At 38.0% G+C, this 25,634-nt stretch overlaps 1 protein-coding gene across 6 annotated transcripts in view; it reads left to right on the forward strand.

Moving 5' to 3' along the window:
• FGF12 (fibroblast growth factor 12) overlaps window positions 1–25,634 on the forward strand; it is a 527,041-nt gene that overhangs the window by 330,134 nt on the left and 171,273 nt on the right. Inside the window, exon 1 of one of the 6 annotated variants that reach the window (XM_063442789.1) lies at window positions 17,733–17,815. The exons of the other annotated variants lie outside the window; for them this stretch is intronic. The gene's annotated coding sequence lies outside the window, so the exon portion shown is untranslated. Of the gene's footprint in view, window positions 1–17,732; window positions 17,816–25,634 lie in introns of those variants that run through there. 6 annotated transcript variants of the gene reach the window in all.

The raw sequence follows: 25,634 nt of genomic DNA on the forward strand, positions 1-25,634 counted from the left end.
AAGTACTTTCTCTGCACTACCACAGAGAAAAGGTCATGATGCCACAACAAAGATGGCTGCCAGACCAGACATTGTGTATTCCACTCCCAAGATGGCCACTGCCACCTCCAATATGGCTACCACCACATTTATAGCCGCGACTTACAATCCTAATATGCCACCTGAATTGGCAGATGATCTGCCACCATCAGCTGGCATGATAATACAACTCATTAAAGATTTGAGAGTCGATCTGAAAAACGACTTTAAGAAAGACTTTGACACTTTATATGGAGCCATGGAGGGCATTAATCAGCGGACGGAAATAATAGAGAATAGATTGCACTCTCAAGAGCAATCTCACCTGGATTTGGTTGAAACTGTAAAAGAGCTTCAGAAGCAAGTACACCAACAAGCGGAAAAGTTAGCGGACGCCGAGGATAGAAGTAGGCGTAATAACCTAAGGATCAGGGGGATCCCTGAAAATATAGACTCTCTGGAATTACAAAGTTATTTCCAGGCAATGGTGAAGTCAGCTCTACCAACTGCTAAAAATACGGATCTGCTACTGGACCGCATCCATAGATTGCCTAAACCCGGTAATGCGCCTGCGGCTGCACCCAAAGATGTGATAGTGAGATTTCACTATTACCACATTAAAGAGGAATTTCTGGGTGCAGTACGCACGTCAGGTCTCACGGGGGACTACAGCGGTATGAAGGTCTTCCAAGACTTCTCTGCCCAAACAATGAGGCGACGCAAAGAATTTCAACTTTTTACCGCGGATCTAAGACGAAGAGGGATAAGATATAGATGGGGATTCCCGGTTAAAGTCCTTTTCTGCATGGATGGCAGGAATTTCATAATCACGTCGCCTGAGGAAGGAATGGAACTCATCCAATCCATGAATAGAAGTCAGGTATCGCCTCATAGACTCTCGCCATCTACTCCTCTGCAGGCCAGCAAGAGAAGCAAATCGGACACTTCCTGAGTTTCCAGTTCATAGAGCTACAGTCTTCATTTTCCACGGTCGTAAATCGTTCGACACTTCAAGTTAAGATGTTCTTCCTATCTTCACTAAGGATTTTTTTTTATATATATACACGTTTATTTTCATGATTTTTTTTTTTTTTTCTCTATTGATTTTTATGGCTTGGTTCTGAGAAAACTTTATCTCTGCAACAGGCTTTCGAGTCCTGCTCCAGTCTGGAGATTTAGCGGGATTACTTTGAATTTTGACTTGTTTCTCCTGGTTATGACTGTCCTTAGAGTTTGCACACCAATGATTATTTGACATGCGACTTAACGGTTTATTTCAGAAACCGATTTGACCACTTAAATCTTTCCAAATTTTTACAATCAATATTATTTTATGGTCCCTTGTTTTTTTTATATATCATTTCATATTTCATTTTAATATTTTTTTTTTTATTGTTCTGTGATTTTTGTCCTTTCAAATGTCATATTTTACAGCTGCCTCTTTGTTTTATCTTTTTTTTTTGTTTATTTATATTGCTCCCCTTGTATCCAGCAGCCTTCTCTCCCCCCAACCTGGGCCTAATACCCTGAGATGGATAAACTTTTTTTGCTCTCCCTCATGACCCTTTTTCACTGTTTGTTTATTTCCCCTGATAGGGGTATATACCCAAGTTTTTTGTACCCCGTTGATATTTTTATTTTTCTATTTTCTTTGACCATCCATCCTTTAAAATTTGGTAGAAATGTTTCCAGACCACGAATCACAGAAATGCCTCATACAAAAATGCATATTATGTGGCATCAGCGACTTGCACAAATTTGTTTATTTATTCCTGTACACACATGTACACATCTTGAGTTTGTTGTGACAGTATTGTTGGATGTTTCTTTATTGGAAGGCGGTTGTTCGGACTCTCAAAGTTGAATGTTCTTTTACTCTTTATCAAGCATTGCTGTTCCATAAATTATGGTTTTAAAATGTCATTTAATGTGAGAGGCCTGAACACCGCCCACAAAAGACGCTTACTATTCAAAGAAGCAAAATCCAACAAATCAGATGTCATCTGTGTACAGGAAACGCATTTTAAAAATGATAAAACACATAAGATTATGTCAAAGCTTTTCCCAGTCCAATATCATAGCACTTATAAATCCAAGTCTAGAGGTACATCGATTTTCTTCCACAGGAATGTAGCATGTTCGACGAACAAAGTAATGACGGATGATGACTGGAGGTATTTAATATGGATAGGTTCACTTAACACTATTGAATATACTATAGTGAACATGTATTTTCCCAACACCGGTCAGTTGCAGTTCTTTAGGAAATTGATGGACTTAGTGAATGAGAATGTGAGAGGCAGCTTGGTAATGTGTGGCGATACGAATTTTGTTATGGACGGTGAATTGGATAACGCTAGGGAAGACAATGATCAACAACATAGAGGGGACAGCGACAGATTAGCAAACAAATGTTCCAGATACATGATTGAATGTGGTTTATATGATTCCTGGAGACTGATGCATGAGAATGAAAGAGATTTTACGTATTATTCTGTATCTAAAAATATGTATTCCAGGCTGGACAGGTTTATGGTCCAGAGCGCTTTAATCCCGCACATCTTGAAATCTGATATCTTAGACATTAACTGGTCTGACCATGCTCCAATCATAATGCATATTGATGAAATTGTTACTTCAGCCCCGAATAGATCCTGGAAATTAGGCGATTATTTATTAAACGATGTTGTGAACAGATCATTGACGGAGAAAGCCTTGAGCTATTATTTTTTGGAAAATGCCTCACCCGAGGTTCCTGGCGAGGTGTCTTGGAATGCGCATAAGGCTGTGTTAAGAGGTCATTTTATTTCTAGAGCGTCTCACCTGAAGAAACTTAATAGCAATAATTTAAGAACATTGGAAAAAGAACTGTACAATTTGAACCAGGCTAATAAATTTGGTCCCTCGTCTTCCCTATCAGCAATGATAGCAGAAATTAAGGCTAAAATTAACAAAATTAATTTAGATCGTATATCTCTTATGGTGAGACGTCTCAGGAAAACATTTTACTTAAAAGGCAACAGGGCCTCTACTCTTTTGGCATCCAAACTCCGGCATGTGAATGCACAATCAAAAATAGCGTATTTACTTGATGATCAGGGGCGAAAAGTGTTTCATCCTACTAAAATCAGTGACATGTTTGCAGAGTATTATAGTAAACTTTATAATTTAGAATGTGATTCGAACCTTACCCAGCCTTCTGCAACAACCATTGATAAATTTTTAGACAGAGTGACATTGCCTCGGCTGTCTCCAGGACACTTAGAGAGCTTAGAATGTGAAATATCAGCAAAAGAGATAGCTGAGGCGATTAAACGTATGCCATCCGGAAAAGCCCCTGGTCCCGATGGATTCACTATTTTATACTATAAAACTTTTCAAGAAATTTTAATTCCCCACATGACCAAATTATTCAATTCCTATAAGTACGGGGGAACGATGCCAGAGGAGTCCTTGTGCGCACGAATAGTCACCTTGCCAAAACCGGGAAAAACTCCTGATAGATGCCACAATTTTAGACCCATTTCTAATCAATAATGACTCAAAGATTTATTCTAAAGTTCTCGCAAATAGATTAACCAAATTAATCCCATTGCTAATAAATAAGGATCAAGTGGGTTTTGTAAAGGATAGACAGGCGCCCGATGGGACTAGAAGATTCATAAACTTGATTCAGCACATCAATATGACCAAAACGCCTTCATTGCTTCTATCTCTAGACGCAGAGAAGGCGTTTGACAGGATACATTGGGGATATTTATGGAGAACGTTAGAAAGATTCAACATACCATCATCCTTTATCACAGCAATTAAGGCGCTATATTGTGCACCTTTCGCCCATGTCTCAGCTTCCGGTTTCACATCCAAAACGTTTTCTCTAACCAATGGGACAAGACAGGGGTGCCCTTTATCTCCAATTCTATTTGTTTTAGCAATAGAACCCCTGGCTGAACTAATTAGAACAACCCCACAAATTGCAGGAATTGTTGTTAAAGAATTCGCTCAAAAAATTGGCCTGCAGACGATATAATTCTAGCTGTCAAAAACCCAAAAGAATCTTTGAGCCACCTCAAAGACATTTTAACTCAATTTGGCGAGATATCGTACTACAAATTAAACAAGTCTAAGTCTCAGGCCCTTCCATTTCATTTTAAAAATTCGGAAACCATTGCCCTTAAGAAATTATATTTATTTGATTGGAGAGCTGACTACATGGAATACCTTGGCATTAATTTATGCAAAAATTTGGTAAATATGCATAATCACAACTTGAGGAAAGCATGGTCGGACCTACAAAAGGAGATGGAGAGATGGGGCGGAATGGAACTTTCCTGGCTGGGGAGGGTCGCATCTGTTAAAATGACGATGCTACCAAAAATTCTATATTTTTTTAGGACCATCCCTTTGTCCATCCCATTATCATTTTTTAATAAAGTTCACTCGACAATGATGAAGTTCATCTGGGGGAATAAGCCTACTCGAGTGAAGTGCACTTCCTTGCAGCACCACAAATCGAATGGCGGTATCGGTGTTCCCGATATCCGCAAATATTATTTCCCCACTAACGCTGCAGTGGCTGTGAGCTTTAATAATCAGGTTGATAAACCCAGATGGATGGAAATAGAAGAATCAAAAATTTTACCGGTTAGATTGTCAGAATTACCCTGGTTAAATACTACGAAAAGACCTGGAATTACAAAGTTATTTTTATCTACCAAGACTACACTTAAGGCCTGAGATATTGTTTTTAAAAATGATCATTCTCCCAGCCTATATAGAGCAATGCCTATTGAGTTATTGAAAGATTATATTCCATCCTTAAAAATAGAACTGTTGAAGGAATGCTCTATAACTAATCTTGACAATTTTTTTCACGGCAATGCTATTCTTTCTTTGGAAAAATTGAAACTTAAGTATGGATTAACGAATGTATGTGAGTTGGATTGTAAGGTAATCATTGACAAATTGAAAGAACTATATAAGGTACCTGAAACGGATAAAAACTATAAAACGCTTGAGATGTCTCCATTAAAGAAAGCTTTTTTATGCAGCCCCACTAGTAAAGGCATGATATCCTTATGCTACTCGTTTTATAACGCCAAGCCCCTAGTTAAATTAAAACACATGTTGTCATGGGAGACGGAGTTGGGTGCCCAGTACGATTTAGAAGAATGGTTCGGTTTTTTCAAAGCTTTAAAAGGTATTTCGTATTGCACCGACCACTTTGAAAATCATTATAAAATTTTATATCGTTGGTACCTGGCCCCGTCTAGATTGCACAACATGAACAATATGTATTCTGACCGGTGTTGGAGAGATTGTGGGGGTGTGGGCAATATGGCCCATATTTGGTGGTTCTGTCCTAAATTAACTAAATATTGGAAATTGATTCACGACCTAATTATTAAAGTGGACAGAACCATTAGCATTTTAACCTCGGAACTAGCCTTATTTAAAAAACTCCCGGAGTCCATTAATAGATCAGACAAAATAATCATAGGTCACATTTTGATCGCTGCTACATCCTGTTTACCTAGACATTGGAAGTCCCAAGATGTGCCATCTCTCAGGGAAGTTTTTAATTTGATTCTAGAAAACAAGGCACACGAATTATCACATAGAGCTAATATGCGTGGTTTCCCAATATTAAAATACAATTGGGATAAGTGGGAAGAAAAAATCAAAACAGCATATGGTCTTTGACATATTTGTTATTAAAGTGCATTGATGTAAAAACATATTATTATTATTATTTTTATTTTTTTTGCCATATACACTGTTATGCCTATTTTAATACTGGATGGTTATTCTCTTCCATTTCCAAGTTCCCCTTCCCTTCCTACCCCCAATACAATGTTTATATTCTTGTTGTTATACAAATATGTAAAACTTTAATAAAAATTATTTGAAAAGGAAAGCATGTCTCACTGCTTTCCAATGGACGTTCTGCGTGCTCAATGTGATTTTTGCATTGAGCGTCGGGAAAGACAGCCACTAGAGGTTATATTAACACTTCTCTAAAACCTGGGGGACTTTGCACCCAGACCACTTAATTGAGCTGAAATGGCCTGGGTGACTATAGTGGCCCTTTAAGTAGTTTTGGTGACTATAATGTCCCTTTAAGCAAATGTTGAAAAACAGATTTACTTTGAATACATCCTTGCTAGTTTATTAATGAATGCAGTAAAATATAAATGTACCTTTATTGAACATGTTATGTTTACAAATGCACATGTTGTTTGATGAGCTTGATTGGGTTTGTGATTGAGTCCACATTTATACTTGATGGTTGTGTAAATATTTACTTGCAATTATTAGATTTGCCAAAAAATAAATAGCTAAAAATAATAATATATACAATATTATTTTCAAAGTCAATATTTAATATGCAACAAAGCATAAAACATATCTTTTATTTGGTGCAATGAAAGGAATCACAACACAGCGTAGGATTACAGCTGTCATATGATCTAGAGAATCTGGCTATTAGTGAAGTGACAGATATGTTATTAAGTGGTGCACCTGATTTCTTCCATTGCATAGTGCTTGCGTAGCCCTGCAGTGATATGGCTGTATTGAGAGACTGTGAAGGAGACATGTAGAGTATATTCCTAGGACCCTTTGCCTTATAACTTGCCATTATAGCAGAGGTAGGTCTGCCATCCTAGTCGATACTCAGCAGGAAAATTGAGAGGTGCCAGTAATTTGTATTGGAGGTTTCTACGGAAATCTTACAAAGTGGCAGCTTGCAGGTTACATGGACAGATAACCACTGAGAAGAATACACTCTCTAAAACAGTATTATTTTCATTACGGCTACAGAACTGTCCCACACTAGATTATTTATAAACTGCCTCTGGATACGATATGGTCAGTCAGTGAGATAACAAGTAGTTCTGCATCATAACACTTAGTGGTTCAATTCAAACAAACAAATGCTGAGATCCTTCTAAAGGCATGACAGGTAATAAAACTCTCATCTTTGTTAAGTTCGTTTGTCAAACTCACTTTACATTAATTTCAATATTTTTGCATTTGTTGTACAATACAGAATGTTCAGGGTACAAGGATACATTTATTTATTTTTTGCTGATTTACCTCTTTTAAGTATAAGTAAATATAAAGTGCATTATATATTTACATATAATTGTGTATTTGTTTGTCTTTAGTTTATACATAAAACACTGTTATTCTAAAATAAACCATATTTTGTTCTGTTTCTGTTTTGCCACCTGTTTAGGAAATGGGAGATCAGTTTAAAAAAGTTGGAAGGTTTTTAAAGGATAAGAAAGCTCCTTTGGTATTTAATACTGAGCAATGAGGTTATGTGGTCAGACAATCATGGTAATTTATCAAAAGTCGTAACACGGGGGACAACACACAATCAGCACTATTTTACACGTATATCAAATTTAATTTTTTGCTACATGATACCCTAAAATCTGCACCCCCTATCTACGTATTGTCAGTGTCTCACTTGGGATTTTTTTTTCTGTAATGCCATTATCAGTGTTTATTTTACTGAGTGAATACTTTATTTAAAAAAAAAATGTTTTTTTTGTAGAAATAATTTGAAAACGTAAGTGAAAGTATTTTGCTGGCATTTGCAGGCATATTTTGAAAGCTTAGTTGCATTGTTATGAAACTCACATGAGCTTTTTTTGTTAATTTAAAATCAAAGATTATATTTTAAAAGGCTTTAAACAAGGTATGGCTGTAAGTTGGAATATATTACATTCTTCTCTTTAATGAGATAATGTATATCGTCATTGCACAGACTGTTCTGGTTTAGCACAATTATCCAGCTCCAATATGCAGTCAGAGAGGTGTAATGAGATGAAACCGTCTAATAAGGGGACATTCCATTTTATGATATATTGTTGATGGCAGAGCTAGACTGGGTAAATAATCTTAGTGGACCAATTGGAGGGTGGTGGGGCCTGTGGGGGGTGGTATCATCATTCCCCCTCAAGGTGAGCATGGAGGTTCAATGTTCTTCTTGAAGAGGTTTTGCATGAGAAAAGGAACATGTATTTGTTCTGTGTAGCGCTAACGGATTTAAAGACACGTGTATGCTAGTGACGTGTCTCTGGTGTCTCCAGTGGGATACCAGAGGACAAAAGGGCCAGAAAATTGTATTGTGCATTTGTATGGAGGCTGCATGTGGGATTGTGTATCTGTAGAGTGAGCTGATTGTGGTGTGGTGTTTTGCGTAGACTAGTTGATTTTAGTTGTGTTCTGTTTGTAGGCTAATATGTGTGGCTAGGGGTTGTAGTGGGTGACTCAGTGCTGTAGAGAAGGTGTTTGTATAGGTGCTGCAGTGTGTGTATTGGGAATGCAACACGTGTGTATTGGTGGTATAGTATATAGTATGTATAGGGAATGTAGTGTGTGTTTGAATATAGGGGATCTAGTGTGCGTAGTGGATCCAGATTGTTTATCAGGATCTAGTATGCGTGCAAGTGGTGCAGTGTGTATATAAGGGGTGCATTGTGTGATAGGCGTGCAGTGCAATGTTTGTCAGGGGCCCAGTATGTGTAGAGGTGCAGTTTGTGGAGGGGGTGCAGTGTACTACTATGGTGGGTTATATAATGCTAAATTATCTGGAGGTGGGGGGGGGGAGGGGCAAAATATAAAGATTTTATTTTAATTTAAAAAAAAGTTTTATATCCCCCTTCCCTTTTTCTTACCTTGTTCTGTAGCGTTAAACTGCTGTATATGTCAGTAGATGTCCGCTTTAAAAAGATCATTGTGTCAGTTTAGTTTTCTTTATTATTACTTTTTATATATAGTTCTCTACCTTATAAAAACAATAGGTATTTTATTGTGAGTCTCATTATCCATGACCGCTTTGCTTACTTGAATTATCAATCACTGTCATAGGTTATAAATTAATTACAAATCAATTATTTTAATTAGATTAGCATGACAAATCATAGGTTATGTCAGTGATTGCGAACCTTTGATACCACAGTAGCCTTGTTCTACATTTTACGTAGGGCTCAGTTAATCATACGGATAGCTGGGCATCATAAGAAATTATGTACAGAAAACTGCAGTATCAAAGACTGGCCATTACTAGGCTATGTCATGGTTAATCTAAACCGATATGCAGTATATGAAGTAGGGGGGGGAGCAATGCAAAACCAATTTCAATATGTTCATAAATCATTTTATTTTTCCATATTATTTCTACTTTCTTTAATAGATGGCAAGTTAACCCTCTGATCATTCCTCTGTTCTCCAGCTCTTGATTGAATGATTGTGACAGAGCTTTGCAACTACTATTGTGCTTGTTTTGTAGGTAATGATTACAAGGCTTATTTAGCAAGTCTAGTGATGAATTTGAGCTTCCATGGAAGAGCTAGAATAAAATATTACATTCAGATTTGTTTCACCCAGCCACCCACGCGCAGAGCTTCTCCTGAGTTTGGTCCCAGATCTCTCAATGCAGTTACTTTCCATTTTTTTTGTGTGCAAGTTTTATGCTGACAACTTACAGATGAAGGCTGTATTTTTTGTATTTTTTTTTATTAATTCATTTTGGAAGCTATTGCGTATAATTTTTAAATCAATAGTCTCAGAGAGAACCTGCCATGCATTTTAGGCCAAGTCAACAGATATACCTGCAGTTTTCCTCAGTCTATAGTGAGACAAATATAAAGGATACCTAACCCCAAACAGGATACCTACCCCCAAATATAAAGGTCCTACCCCATTCCACCGCCTTGCTGATTTTAGCCAATCCAATGCTTTGGAAAAGCATTGGATTGGCTAAAAATCATGAGAAAGCATTGGATTGGCTAAAAATCATAAATTCTGATGTCAGCAAGGAGGCGGATAGGGAATGGGGCCTGCTGCCAGCGGACCCGTGAGGCACTGGAAATAAAGAACGTTTTCTGACCTTTTAATGGTGGTTTTAACACTATAGGGTCAGGAATACATGTTTTGTTCCTGATCCTATAGTGTTCCTTTAAGTGTATGTATATGAGTCTGTGTGTGTGCATGTTTCTGTGTGTGTTAGTCATATATGAATATGTGTATGTATAGGAGTCTTTGTGTGTTCTTGTTTGTTTGATTTTTCTTGTATGTGGAAACATTTAAAAAAAAAATAGATCCTATAGATAACAGTGGTCTGATTTATTTAAAATTACATAACTTAGGTTTATTCACTAAAGCCCACATTTTAGCAACTGAAATCTGTATTGCAAAACTGTGGGTAGAATAGCTAAACCGTGACTAATGCTGGCTGGGACAGGATGTTTTTTCCAAATCAGTTTTGCCATTTGAATTAAATCCACTAAAATTAAGAGTTTATTGTGTAGTCCTGAACAGTGAAATGCGCATTAAAGGCATACATTATCATCTCTGGAGGCCTTCATAAACCACTTGACATTTGGTCTATTTTTGTTATGATAAAAATACATGAAGAAAGTGGACAAAATGACAGAGACTTCCCAGTTCACAAAAACCTGTTGCAGTAATGCATAAAAAATATATCAAAATTATTCAGCACAAACCTCTTAAATAAGGCTTTCTTTTATTACGCACCCAAACTCAAAAGGCTTAAAACTGTCAGGGATATTTAGTAAAGAGAATTCATACTGAATTTCAAATTTAAGATCAAAATAGCCAAATTCGAAGCGTAACTGACAGATAATTTTTCCCTACTGAACTATTTCGATCCCATTTTAGTGAATTACCCAGTAGGCCTTTATAAAACTCTTTATTTTTTTTTGACTCTCTTCACAATCCCTCAGTGTGATTATTTTCCGATAATACGTGGCTGTATTTTCTCTCACTCTCTTATGAGATATTGTAATTTATATATTTGTTTCATTTAATGTTTAAGGAACAACTATTTTTCCTCTCAGGGGAGTACTAAATTAAAGTTACAGTAATATTAGAAGAAATACAGACTAATTTTAGATGCATTCGTTTACATTATTTAAATATATACTCAAACAATATTTTATTAAAAATTGCTAAAAATGCTTTATAAATGTAAAAACTTTTTAAACATGAATAGGAAAAGTTTAAACCTGTAGGTGTGAGGAGAGTTGCAAACTGCATGGACCCTGCTTTCTGTACATTCTAGGAATTGAGTTTCTTTGACTTCAAACTGGTCTCTGCTCAGAAGTTTAATTTGAGAAGAACTTCCCGTGCTTCAATTAGCAACAAGCTTCCCCAAACTAATCTGATTTTGTGTATCTTGCAGTGTGTAAATGTGAATGTGAATACCTGGTTGGGTGTCTCTGGAACATTTATGTATCTGTTTGTCTGTGAGTATGTATATTTGTGTCTGTGAGCCTCTATGTTTGTAGTTGGGGTGACAGTGTGTAGGAGTGTGACTGTGTGTGACTGCATGTGTTGGAAGGATGACTGTGTGTTTGGGGGATTACTGTGTATTTGTGTAAGGAATGTTATCGTGTGGGTGGCTTACTGTGTGTGTTTGAGGGTGACTATGTATGGTAGGGTGATTTACTGTAGGTGTGTAGGTGATGATTGTGTGTGCTCAGATGGTTTGCTATATGTGGGTTACTGTATGTTTGTGGGGGTGACGGTGTTTAAGAGTGTGACTGTGTGTGGGGGAGTTGCTATTTGCGCTGGGGTCATTGTGTGTGAGGAAGCAGTGTTTCTGTGTTCAAGCTCCCTGTGCATTGCAGCAGTGAAATTAAAACCTATTTTTCCTTCCTCCTACTTACTTTTGGGCAGGGAAAAAGGCAATGTTTCCAGTTCCCTGGTTGGTGCTGGTGCAGATCACTGTAAAATTCTCTCCCAGTTTAGAACTATGTGGGAGCACACACGGTTATCTATATCCACTGGAGAAGGAGAATACAAATTCTCTCACTACTGTGAGCAGGTGCACAGCCAGTCTGGGAGATCTTTATATCTGCCCACCAGTAAGTACATTGACATAGGGCCTCCACTGGTAGCTCTAACTCCCAAGGGCAATAAACACATTTTGTCACACTCAAATATACAAGATGCAGAGTATAGCTTTAAAATTGTGTATGCAAGTTTTTGCTTGTGAAGGGGGTCATATTTTTAAACAAACACTTGACTTCTATGTTTGGTTTACAATTAAATAGACTTCTATTAACTCTGTCACATGAAGTGAAGCCCTCCTCTCTCAAAACACATTCTGCTCAGAAACAAGTTCTCCAGTTCTAAATTCTAGAAATATGAATGTCAAAATACTGATATTAAGAACAACATTAGGAAAGGAAGAGCATGTTTTATCTGTAAATGTTATATGACAATATATGTTTTAAATACAGGAAAGTGAAAATGTCAAACTGCTTGAATGTTTGCTAACCCACTTTATAGTTTTCTTATGCTTTTTATAGTAATGAAAAGTTAACTGCCAAATAAATCTGTTTTAGTACATTTGAAGCATTGCTAATGTTATAATAATAATAATAATAATAATAATAATAATGTACGTAGTTTAAAAGTGTACTATGATAATCCGAGTATTTTCACTAAATAAATTATAGTAAATTACAAGATTGAAACCAAATCAGAACAGTTGAAAAAAAAAATCTTTAATTCTTTTGACTTGGCTTTTTTTGTGCTAAATGCTCTAACTCAGATCTCAACATGCCTAAACTCATTGTTTAGAAGATAGAGCCCTCAGTGAGTGACTCAGCTTACAGAGTACTGAAAAAAGTAATTCTGCAGAAATGAATTGGGAACATTCCATGCAGTGTAGTATGACTGTTTTACAAACCATTTGCATTAAAGTGCATCTGTCATACAGTAATGACAGTGTGGCACTTTAAAGATGATAAAATGTCATACATGTTTTGTGCCTGCAAATGCTAAGATGATAGATTTTATGTTAAGATTCCAGTTTATATCTTTGCCATTACCATAGCAATATAAAAATCCAGCTCTGCCGGTAAATTGAGCACCCACCCACAAACAGTGCTTGCATTGCCTTCTGGGGTTGAGTCAAATACGTTAATGGAATGTGTGGGTCCGCTCATTGCCACAGATCAGCCCAGGAGAAAACTTAAAGTAAGAGTAGTATTTAATCAATACATTCTATACATCCCTCACGTTTTCACTAGCACAGTGTATAGAATGAACTTTTCTCTATATTTGTAGTATATAAACTACTGTGCAAAAGTGTGAAAAGAAATGGTAATAATCTATTTTTTTTTACCAATTAACAAAATGCGCAGTCAGTGAACAGAAGAAAATTTTAAATCCAATCTTTATTTAGTATGTTCAGCCTTTGTCTTTAAACAGCATCAATTCTTGTAGGTATACTTGAACAACATTTTTTAAGGAAATCGAAGGTAGGTTGTTCCAAACATCTTAGAGAACTAACCACAGTTCTCCACAGTTCTGTAAAATTAGGCAACCTCCGTTGCTTTTGACTCTTCATGTAATTTCATCCAGACTTGATGATGTTGACATATGTGGCCAGTGGCGTACACATGACCCATGGGGCCCCGGTGCGAAAATTGATCCGTGGGCCCCCCCCCCTCGCGCTTACTCTGCGCGGGCCGGGGCAGCAACACATGGCGGCGGGCACCTGGTCGCAGGGGTTGCGACCGCGGTATGTACGCCACTGCATGCAGATGCACACACACTTAAAGGACCACTACAGACACCCAGATCACATCAGCTCAATTAAGTGGTCTGGGTGTCAGGTCCCTCTAGTTTTAACCCTGCAGCTGAAAGCATAGCAGTTTCAGAGAAACTGTTATGTTTCACTGAGGGTTAATCCAGCCTCTAGTGGCTGTCTCACTGTCAGCCGCTAGAGGCGCTTCCGCCATTTTAAGACACTGAACGTCCATAGGAAAGCATTGAGTAATGCTTTCCTATGGGCGGTTTGAATGCGTGCGCGGCTCTTGCCGTGCATGCGCATTCGGAGCTGAGAGGCGGAGGGATCCCCAGCGCCATGGGAGTCCGGCGCTGGAGAAAGGTAAGTGCTGAAGACACACACACACACACACTCTCACGAACAAATGCATACGCACTAGCTAACAGACACACACATTTACTGACAAAGACACACTCAGCGGCAGACATACATACACACTCACTTACAAAACATACACTCTCACTGACAAACACACACTCACTAACAGACATCAAACAGACTCACTAACACACACACACACACAAACACACTCAGTAACAGACACACACAGTAACACACTCACTGACACTCACTAGCACACACTCTAACACAAACACTCACACTAACACACACACACACACTAACGCTCACACACACTAACACACACACACACTAACACACACTAACACTTACTCACTCACACACACACTCACACACACACTAACACTCACACGCACTAACACTCACACGCACTAACACTCACACGCACTAACACTAACACACACTCACACACACACACTAACACACACACTAACACTCACTCACACTAACACACTAACACTAACACACACTCACACACTAACACTCACACACACACACTAACACTCACACACACTTACACATGTTTTTTTTTTTATTTAATCCCCCCAGCCTCCTTACCTTTGGAGTGCTGAGGGGATTCCCTGGGGTCCAGTGGTGCTGCTGGGCTCCTGGGGGGCTGGCTGGTCCTGCGGGCGCGCGAGGGAGCACTCTCCCCTGAGTGCTTCCTCTTCAGCTCCCTCGCGCGCCGCGTACTGATACCGGCGCCGGAAGATGACGTCATCTTCCGGCTCCTGTATCAGTGCGGTGCGCGAGGGAGCTGAAGAGGAAGCACTCAGGGGAGAGTGCTCCCTCGCGCACCAGCCGGCCGCCGGGTGTAAGCAGGGCCAGCCTCGGGGGGCCCGGAGGTGGCCGGCTCCTGGGCCCCCCAGGAGAAGAGGCTGGCGGAGAGCGTACATACCGGGTCGCAGGGGCGGCCGGGCCCCCTGGTGGGCCGGGCCCGGTCGCAGCCGCGACCCCTGCGACCCTGGTATGTACGCCACTGTATGTGGCGGCTATGCCATCACTTCCAGGTCTCCTGGTTCTTCTTTACGCTGTAGATAGTTCACGCAATGTTGGCCCATTATCTGTCAGTTCATATACAGTGTTACGAGAAAGGGCTAGACAGATGTAATCAACATTATTCACAATAATGTGAATTCATATTTTAGGCTATATATGTAGACTTTAAATATCTAGAAATTGAATGTATATTCTTTATTAGTCATTATTCGTTTTATTAGCTTATAATCGGCAATTAGAAGTTTAGTCTTGTTGGTTGCACTATTTCTTCATGTCTAGATTTTAAACAAAGCAGGTATTCAGGAAACAATAGGTTAAACAACTTATTGACTGTGAAACGATTTTTAACATTTGCATTAAGAGTGATTTGTAGTCTAGGCACGCCAAATGCAGTGACCTTGCTCAGCTCAGTAGCCTGTGCTCTGTGTTTAATTTCTTTAAGTAACACTGACTACCCACAAAAGTGTAAATTTGTTAAAGGGACCGTTTTAATGTATTATAGAGAGAAAATTATATTTAGTAAATCTAATATTAAAACTTATAAAATAGATCAGTCTGAACGTCCGGAACATTATGTCCCTTTTGACAGTTTTCTCTAGAAACTGATCTGTCTCCATTTTCATAGAAACCAGGAACTAGCTGAAATCTCTCATTCAGTCCCATCTTTCCCCTGGCTTTTAATGGGGAAATTAATGTGCATGCATGAAATTGCATATTTATCAAATTCTCATATAGATCAATGTAGATCATAGATCACACACAGCCAAACATTATATTTAAGTCATTGAAAAAATTATGAATGATGGGCTTGTGCAAGTCAACAACTTACCTCTATGCTAAAATCAGCAAGAAAATTGTATTTTAGATTCAGGGATGTGGGCAATAGAGGTAAGGTTAATACCGTATTTATCGGCGTATAACGCGCACCGGCGTATAACACGCACCTCATTTTCAGAAGGAAATTCCAGGAAATTTCCACCCCTCATCCCATGAGTATTCTCCACCCCCTCCCATAGTATTCTCCACCCCCTCCCATAGTATTCTCCCCCCTCCCATAGTATTCTCCCCCCCTCCCATAGTATTCTCCCCCCCTCCCATAGTATTCTCCCCCCCATAGTGTTCCCCCCTTTCCATAGTATTCTCCACCCCCTCCCATAGTATTCTCCACCCCCTCCCATAGTGTCCCCCCCCTTTCCATAGTATTCTTCCCCCCCCTTCCATAGTGTCCCCTAGTGCACTTTCCCTCTTGTCCCATAATTACTTACCTGTCTTGAAGCGTGGGCCGGCTTCACAGCACGCACCGCGGTACTGGAACTTAAATTTCAGGTTCCGGTTTTCGGCGGGACTGAAAGGAAGTGTGCACACAATAGTGTGCACACTTCCTTTCAGTCCCGCCGGAAACCGGAACCTGAAATTTAAGTTCCAGTACCGCGGTGCGCGCTGAACACCGGCCCACGCTTCAAGACAGGTAAGTAAATATGGGATATCGGCGTATAACACGCACCCATCATTTTCCCCCTATTTTCAGGGAGAAAAAGTGCGTGTTATACGCCGATAAATACGGTAAGTAGAATGTTGCAAGGCATCTTTGTATTTTGTTTTGCAAAACTATACAAAATTGGGCATGCACAAAATACAGCTATTTATGCCAAAAGTTATAAATTGCATAAAAGGTGTTTTGGTACCTGGAGTGTCCCTTTCTCCACTAGATCTCTATATATATTATATATAGAATCATCTTTACAAGAAGCATAAATGGTTATAGTTACTAAAATGTCTCTTACAAGAGGTAAATGGGATAATTACAGATAATGAAAAAAATATAATGTAGAAAGAAACTGAAACTGAACCTGAAGAAAACGGGCAAAAATAACTTTTGTCATTAGAAAAAAAAACACAATATAAGGGTGTGGCCTATAATCAGAGTTGGTCTTTGGTTGGGACAGTCCTGTACAGTAATAAATTGTATGGACATGACAGCTAAAAAGAACAATGTGAAAAGATACAGGTCTTGAGGTTAATGGATTCCGTTGGCTTCAAGGGTACACTGTTTATCGGAGGAGTGCAGAAAGACCATGCTGATTTCGCTTCCAGCATCCAATGCTTTTATATGGATTCATTCTCCGTTCTCCCCTCTGAAGAAAAACCATTTACTGAGAGGTCAAGTCATTTAGTGTTATTGGAAAGGAAAACACACATAAAGTCTGAATGGAAAAATGTGTGCTGCTAAGACATGAAATATTCGTCTTATTTCAAATGCAAAATGCAGCCGATTTAGGCATATCCAATATTACATTACAGCCTGAAAGCAGTAGATTACAGTGTTTGGACATGTTCCCCACTTCCTGAATATGATCACGCTGATGGATAAAGACACAAGTTACTATAATATATGGAAGCAAAAGCAAGAGGGCCACAATTAGCAGGGCTAAGAGGGCCACAATTAGAAAATGCTCTATGGAGTAAGCACATTTTGGAGTTTATTGCAAACGGATAGGAGGAGCTACAAAATGAATTTTCCACTCAAAGCGAATCCCATATATTTTTTTTTTTTTATTTTATTTAGATTTCCGTCTACAAATTGTGAGAATAACAAGGTCACCTTCAGGTGATTCATGGATATAATCTATACAATGTGATTGGAAATGACCAGCAAATATTGATTTAGTTGAACTATTTGATTGGTTGACTAAGAGATAAAAATGTTGTTTCTTCTACCTTTTCCAAAATCACAGATAAAAAAGGAATAGGACAGTTCCACATGGATGTTCCACGTGAACAGATGATGCATTCAATATCCCATCCCCTACATTAGGAATTGTGAGTAACTGAACCTTTGCTGCTTTGTGGGAGGCTACAAATGCAGCCAACCATGGATGCTATAACATTTACTGCTATGAGGAAGTAGGTTAGATAAGAGAAGGAAAAATACAATTAGATTATTAGATCTAAACAAGTGTTAGCAATTACACTAACACACTATAGAGTTATAACTGTATTCTCTCAGAGCAACATTGTTATTGCATTCATTGCAGGAGTACTTTAGGGATATGATTTGAACATATGATCTGAAGGGAAAGCAGTCAATGCTTGTTGATAAGGGCACTTAGGGAATTGCAATAGTATAAAAATATTTTGTTTCTGTGGAAGGAGGGGTAAGCTAAAATAATATGGAAAACATCTTATTAACATACCCCAGCCATTTACTACTTGTGTGCAAAATGGCTGGATCTTTAATTCTGTGATAGGCTTCAGTTCTGCAGGAAGGACTCATCCCCCATTGGTGGAGAAACTTTATTTTGAGAAATTAGGCATGTCAAAATATGGGACAGATTTGAAATCTGCCCTGTTTAAGAACGTTTTGCACATGTCTAGTCTCCTTTAAGAAGGAATTTCAGGGTCCTCCCTTTGAGCTGCCAACCAGGCTGCAGAGCCACCTACCCATGAATGAATGGATGCATGCTATTGGCCTCTCCATTTGGTGGCCACCATTGCCTCATAGCACTGGGAAGTAGGGTTACAGTGTCCACATAAGAGAGAAGCAAGAAGTCGTCTTTGAAATAGCACAGAGAGGGCTAAGCAGCATCTGCTCTGGGCCTCTGCCATATGTAAGTGTATACTATCTTTTTTTCTTTCCCAATAGCCTCAGTGTCTGACTATGGTTTGATTAAAAAGGGGGAAGGGAATTTATTCAAAAATATTTTGTATGTTGTCTATAAACAAAGACAAGAATGCCTAGAGAAAATGCCCAGTGCGCACCATCTTCTTTAAAGAGCTCAGTCACTCTGTATCTGAGACCTAAGACAAAAGTTGAAAAAAGTTGAGGATGTGATTCCGAGGACAGAGCTAATTCTGATTTCAATCTCTATTCTATTGGGTATGTCCTTATTGTATTGGGTTCTTTGTATTGTATGTAAACACTTTATTGAATAGGGCTGAGTAGATGAGGGTAAGCAGACAGATGCCATAGGTCAGAAGATGGTGGCAGCAGAATTAAAGGGTAGAGTAGTTTCTTAAGGAGGAGTCTGGTTCCCCACCATCTTAAAACTTCACCAATCACCACTGAAAGGCAAGTACAAATGAATGGCCTTTTTGTACACAAAACTCATACATTTCAGTGTAGGCGGTACTACTCATGTGGATATGCACTATATATAGATATGAAAGATGGATGCTGCTGGAGTTGCAAGCTGTTCCATTAAATATCCCTGCAACTACCAATAGTATCATCAGCTAACTGAGTGTGATTGTGGTGGTTGCTTAAGTGTGATATGTATGTTGGATTAGTGTAAGTGTGGCATTGGTTGAGTGTGTTTGTGTGTATGCGTTTTTTTTTTTTTTTTTTTTTTAAGTGCCGCTTACTTTTTTTGTAAGGATGGAGACATGATCCCTGGTGGTCCAGTGGGGTTATCATTCCTGCTAATCATGCGAGGTAGCAAGTATTCTATACTTCTTCCTTCAGAACTAGCAGTGAACGAGTCAGAATGTTGCCATGTTAACCCAGCAGCAGTGCTCTGACTTATTTACTGGTGCTGTAACTGTGAGGAAGTGCTTAAGGTTCTCCTTGCTGTAATTTATTTAGCATATTGCTGAATTGGCAATATATTAAATAACTGTTTTAAAAAGGGGGGGCTGCTGCCTGGCGTGTGCCCTCTTTGATAGGAAGAACTCCATGGCTCATTTGCAACACAGCCCGTTGTACCCCTGGTAGTTTCCACCACTGCTGCTGCCTCACTTTTCCAGAACTATGCAAACAGACATCCTAACACATCTACCACTACTTTAAATTTTCATGAAAGTGGTTGGAATCTACAGCCCACAAACTCCTCTGAGGAGAGGAGACAGTGAGTGGTTGCTAGCAGACATCATTGTAAAAGTCAGATCATTCTAAAGTGATTTGACTACATGCAATGGAGGGCATCAGGGCATGGCACCATAACCACTATAGTAAGTTTTATTACTTATGATGCTTGGAGTGTTCCTTTAATACTGCAATATTGTTGTTCCTTGAGGACTGGATTGGGAACCATGGATTCTAGTGGATACACTGAAATATTTGGCTTTACATCCCAAAAAGATGCAATGCAGGTGCTATGGGATTTATATTACTTGTAGTGTTTTTTGGGTTATTGCACTTTTTAAGGTGCTGCTTGATAATATAACCAGCTTTGTATCTTCTTTTACATTCCATTACGTATTAGAAATTCCAAGCACAAGTTAAAAGGTTATTTGGCCTGAATTTGTGGGAGGAGTTATTGCCCCTATTTAAACTCCTAGACCCTACTCACCTTTGCCGTTCAAGCTGTTTGTCCCCAACAACCTACACCCATCTATATATACATTTCACCCTTGTGGGCCCAATTTTAATTACAAGCCTACTGGTACATTGGTTTCGGCACACCTCAACCAACTTTTATTCTTCTTTTACATTCCATTCCGTATTAGAAATTCTGAGCACAAATATATATATATATATATATATATATATATATATATATATATATATATATATATATACATACACAAATCAGTTAATGGCTGGCATTGCAGTCCTTTATTGGTTATATTTTCTTTTTCCATTTTTGCAAATAAACACACAAACCTGTAGATGCTAAATGACTCCTAAATGTAATTTACTTTCTTATTGAATATATATATTTTTTGTTTTTTTTAATCCCATGCTGTTACTTTGAAGGCTGTTTCACAAAGTGCATATAAGAAATTGTACAGTTTATGTTTCTGGGTACAAATATTATTAGGCACCACTGTGTGCACAGTTAACATATAGCTGCCTACGGTTTTTAAATATAGCATTTAAAAGGATCTTTTAGAAAGGTAAAAGTAGTTTCATTCTGGCTGTGCTGTATTGAGAACAGGAACAGCAAACAGTGTTGCAAGAAGCTGGCAAGAGCTGTTGGTCTCTGGTTGCTTTGTAAATGTTTGCTCATCCATAAATATATTATTACTGCTTTGGAAATTGTCCTGAGTGTTAATTAGGGCCTCTTTGCCCTAGTGTAATACAATCAAAAAATATATGTGTCCTATGTCATGTGTTTCATATGTATACTTTATTGCACAACACTTCTTTTACATTAGTAGTTCTAGTAGCTACAGCTGTGATTTAAACAGTCTTATTTATAAAAGAATATATATATATATATATATATATATATATATATATATATTCCTACCTTTATGGCTAGACTCAATAGATAGTTAAAAGTTATTTTCTACATGGCCCAGAATAATCAGGCACAATATGGTGCATCCGACGGACGTCATGTGACATCTTCCATTTGGACATCAAACTTTGATGAATTTGGCCTGGAGTTGCTTCACTGACTATCTGAATAATGATACACAGCTTTTGAGCATTACATGCACTGGCAAATACATTATGATAGCCCTTTGGAAGTACCATATTGCACTGAAATAAGTGACTGCACATATTAGTTGCAGAATAAGCCATCTGCGTTGTTGAATTGTGCTGCCAATACCATTTAAAACTTTAATAGAGTGTAATATCACACAGCTGTATGGCAGTGTTAGTGGAGCACATTCTAATTAGCACGCACCTCCAAATATCCATTGGACAAGAGAAATGGATTCTTGCCTGCTAGCAAGTCCCCAGTGAAGCATGTTGTTCGATGACTTGTAGCAGGTGCCCCCCAGAAAGAGTCCAGATGCCAGAATAAGATATCAGTGGTTCTCCACTCGATTAGTATGTATAATAAATATGAGGATAACAGACATTCTGCTCTGACTGATATTTGACACCCATGTGGTAAACTAAACCTTCAGTGGTATTTATGCTCATAGATACATATAGGAGACTAATTTGAATCACAAATCTATTTAAAATCATTGTAAATTACAAAAAAAACAACAAAAAGGGGCATTGACTTGCATAATGAAAATCTTGTTTGGTTTTACCTTTGTAAGTCAATGGTAAGGCCACACTTTAAATAAATATAATATGTAATTATTTGTGCACATTTTTATGAAGGATATTATGGAACCAGACAGATGAGAATAAATAATTGATGATAAAGGCTTGAAAACAAACTTGGATTAGTTCACCATTGAAAATGGGCATGGACATCTTGAGGGCACTTGATGACTGCACATATATATACATGGTCAGTTAGAGCAGCTTGTGAACATCCTGACCATTAACCTCCCTGGCGGTATGATTATGTCAGGAATTTTGTACCAAAAGCGGTACAATTTTTTTGCATTTGAATTACCCGCCCAGTTCCGCCCCCATGTCAAGCATGTCAATCAAATGTTAATTAATCAAATCACATAATTACGTTAAAAGATTATTTAAATATACATGTAGAATTTTAATATATATGCATTTATAGGTATTTAAATTCTACGTGTATACTAATGTAACCTTTTATGTAATTATATGTATTTATCTATATATATATATTTGCGGTTATTTGTATTTTATATATATATATATATAGATTGTCATTCTAAGTGTATTTTGTTACCGATATATATATATATTAATAACAAAATACAGTTAGAATGAAATTACATATGCATATATAATTTATATTTAATTTTGTTTCAATATTTTATTTATTTATTTTATTATTTTATTTATTTATTATTTTAATTATACGTATTTATATATAATATATATATATGTACATCTATTATATATATATAATATATATACATATTATATATATGTAACGTCATTCTAAGTGTATTTTAATATTAATATATATACTTATATTAATATTAAAATACACTTTGTATGACGTTACATATATATAATATGTATATATATATTATTATATAATATATATACATATTATATATATATAAAAATATATTTAATTTATTTTTACACTTGTCTTTTATTTATTTTTTTATACTTCCCACCAGCAGGGGGACTGTCTGATATTTCAAACAGTCCCCCTGCTGGCAGATCCACAGCCAGCTATAGAGGGCCATGTGATCGATCACATGGCCCCCGGGGGCCTGATTTGCCGTGGGAGGGCTGCCTGGGCTGTGAGGCAGTCCTCCCGAAGCGGATCGCGGCGGAGGTAAGTACATCTTATCTACCCCGAGCGTGACTCGGGGTTACCGCTTCTGGCAGCGAAAATTAACCCCGAGTCACGCTCGGGAATACCGCCAGGGAGGTTAACAAAACTACAAAGGAAAGAAGGTAATCTATGGAGAATAAAGGGAAATAGATTGCACTTGGACTAGCTCTAAGGGATCATTATAATAAGACCAGTGAAAATGAATAATTCCTTGTATATTGAAAGGACACTATAGTCACCAAAACAACTTTAGCCTAATAAAGCAGTTTTGGTGTATAGATTATGCGTCTGAAGTTTCACTGCTCAGTTCACTGCCATTTAGGAGTTAGATCACTTTTGTTTCTGTTTATGCAGTCCTAGCCACACCTCCCCTGGCTGTGATTGACAGAGCCTGCATGGAAAGAATGGTTTCACTTTCAATCAGATATAACTAAGTTTAAAACTTTTTATCTCCTGTTCTGTAAATTGAACTTTAATTACATACAGGAGGATCCAGGAAGGTTATTAACAGTGCAGGAGAAAATACATTCTTAATTAAACAGATTTTGCAGTAAAGGAAGTGTAAACATTAGAGGACTCTATACATGAAGTGTTTAGGAAGGTTGTGTAAATCACATGCAGGGAGGTGTGACTAGAGATGCATACACAGAGTGGTTTAACTCCTCAATGGCAGAGAATTGAGCAGTGAGACTGCAGGGGAATAACCTTTTACACCAAAACTGCTTTATTAAGCTAAAGTTGCTTTGGTAACTATAGTGTCCCTCTGAGGTTGTAAAATGCAATGACTGCATTTATAATAACAAAATATATCTAATTTTGTATAATATACATATATGCCTTTACTTATACAGGGACTGCAGAATTATTAGGCAAGTTGTATTTTTGAGGATTAATTTTATTATTGAACAACAACCATGTTCTCAATGAACCCAAAAAACTCATTAATATCAAAGCTGAATATTTTTGGAAGTAGTTTTTAGTTTGTTTTTAGTTATAGCTATTTTAGGGGGATATCTGTGTGTGCAGGTGACTATTACTGTGCATAATTATTAGGCAACTTAACAAAAAACAAATGTATACCCATTTCAATTATTTATTTTTACCAGTGAAACCAATATAACATCTCAACATTCACAAATATACATTTCTGACATTCAAAAACATAACAAAAACAAATCAGTGACCAATATAGCCACCTTTCTTTGCAAGGACACTCAAAAGCCTGCCATCCATGGATTCTGTCAGTGTTTTGATCTGTTCACCATCAACATTGCGTGCAGCAGCAACCACAGCCTCCCAGAAACTGTTCAGAGAGGTGTACTGTTTTCCCTCCTTGTAAATCTCACATTTGATGATGGACCACAGGTTCTCAATGGGGTTCAGATCAGGTGAACAAGGAGGCCATGTCATTAGATTTTCTTCTTTTATACCCTTTCTTGCCAGCCACGCTGTGGAGTACTTGGACGCGTGTGATGGAGCATTGTCCAGCATGAAAATCATGTTTTTCTTGAAGGATGCAGACTTCTTCCTGTACCACTGCTTGAAGAAGGTGTCTTCCAGAAACTGGCAGTAGGACTGGGAGTTGAGCTTGACTCCATCCTCAACCCGAAAAGGCCCCACAAACTCATCTTTGATGATACCAGCCCAAACCAGTACTCCACCTCCACCTTGCTGGCGTCTGAGTCGGACTGGAGCTCTCTGCCCTTTACCAATCCATCCATATGGCCCATCAAGACTCACTCTCATTTCATCAGTCCATAAAACCTTAGAAAAATCAGTCTTGAGATATTTCTTGGCCCAGTCTTGACGTTTCAGCTTGTGTGTCTTGTTCAGTGGTGGTCGTCTTTCAGCCTTTCTTACCTTGGCTATGTCTCTGAGTATTGCACACCTTGTGCTTTTGGGCACTCCAGTGATGTTGCAGCTCTGAAATATGGCCAAACTGGTGGCAAGTGGCATCTTGGCAGCTGCACGCTTGACTTTTCTCAGTTCATGGACAGTTATTTTGCGCCTTGGTTTCTCCACACGCTTCTTGCGACCCTGTTGACTATTTTGAATGAAACGCTTGATTGTTCGATGATCACGCTTCAGAAGCTTTGCAATTTTAAGAGTGCTGCATCCCTCTGCAAGCCTGTCAAGTCCTTATTTTGACCCATTTTGCCAAAGGAAAGGAAGTTGCCTAATAATTATGCACACCTGATATAGGGTGTTGATGTCATTAGACCACACCCCTTCTCATTACAGAGATGCACATCACCTAATATGCTTAATTGGTAGTAGGCTTTCGAGCCTATACAGCTTGGAGTAAGACAACATGCATAAAGAGGATGATGTGGTCAAAATACTCATTTGCCTAATAATTCTGCACTCCCTGTATTTATCATCTTTTCTTTTTTTTCGTGCCGAATCTCAAGATTCATATTATACATTTATACAATATTAGTTGTTATTATTTGGAGGTGTTGAATATTTGATTGTTTGATTTTTAAGGATCATAATACCGCCCCAACTTTTTCTGTGATATACAGTGAGCCCAGAAACTTCACATCTCAAATCCTATTACCATATTTTTGTTT

This window comes from Pelobates fuscus, chromosome 2 (assembly GCF_036172605.1).
Source record: "Pelobates fuscus isolate aPelFus1 chromosome 2, aPelFus1.pri, whole genome shotgun sequence".
NCBI lineage: Eukaryota > Metazoa > Chordata > Amphibia > Anura > Pelobatidae > Pelobates > Pelobates fuscus.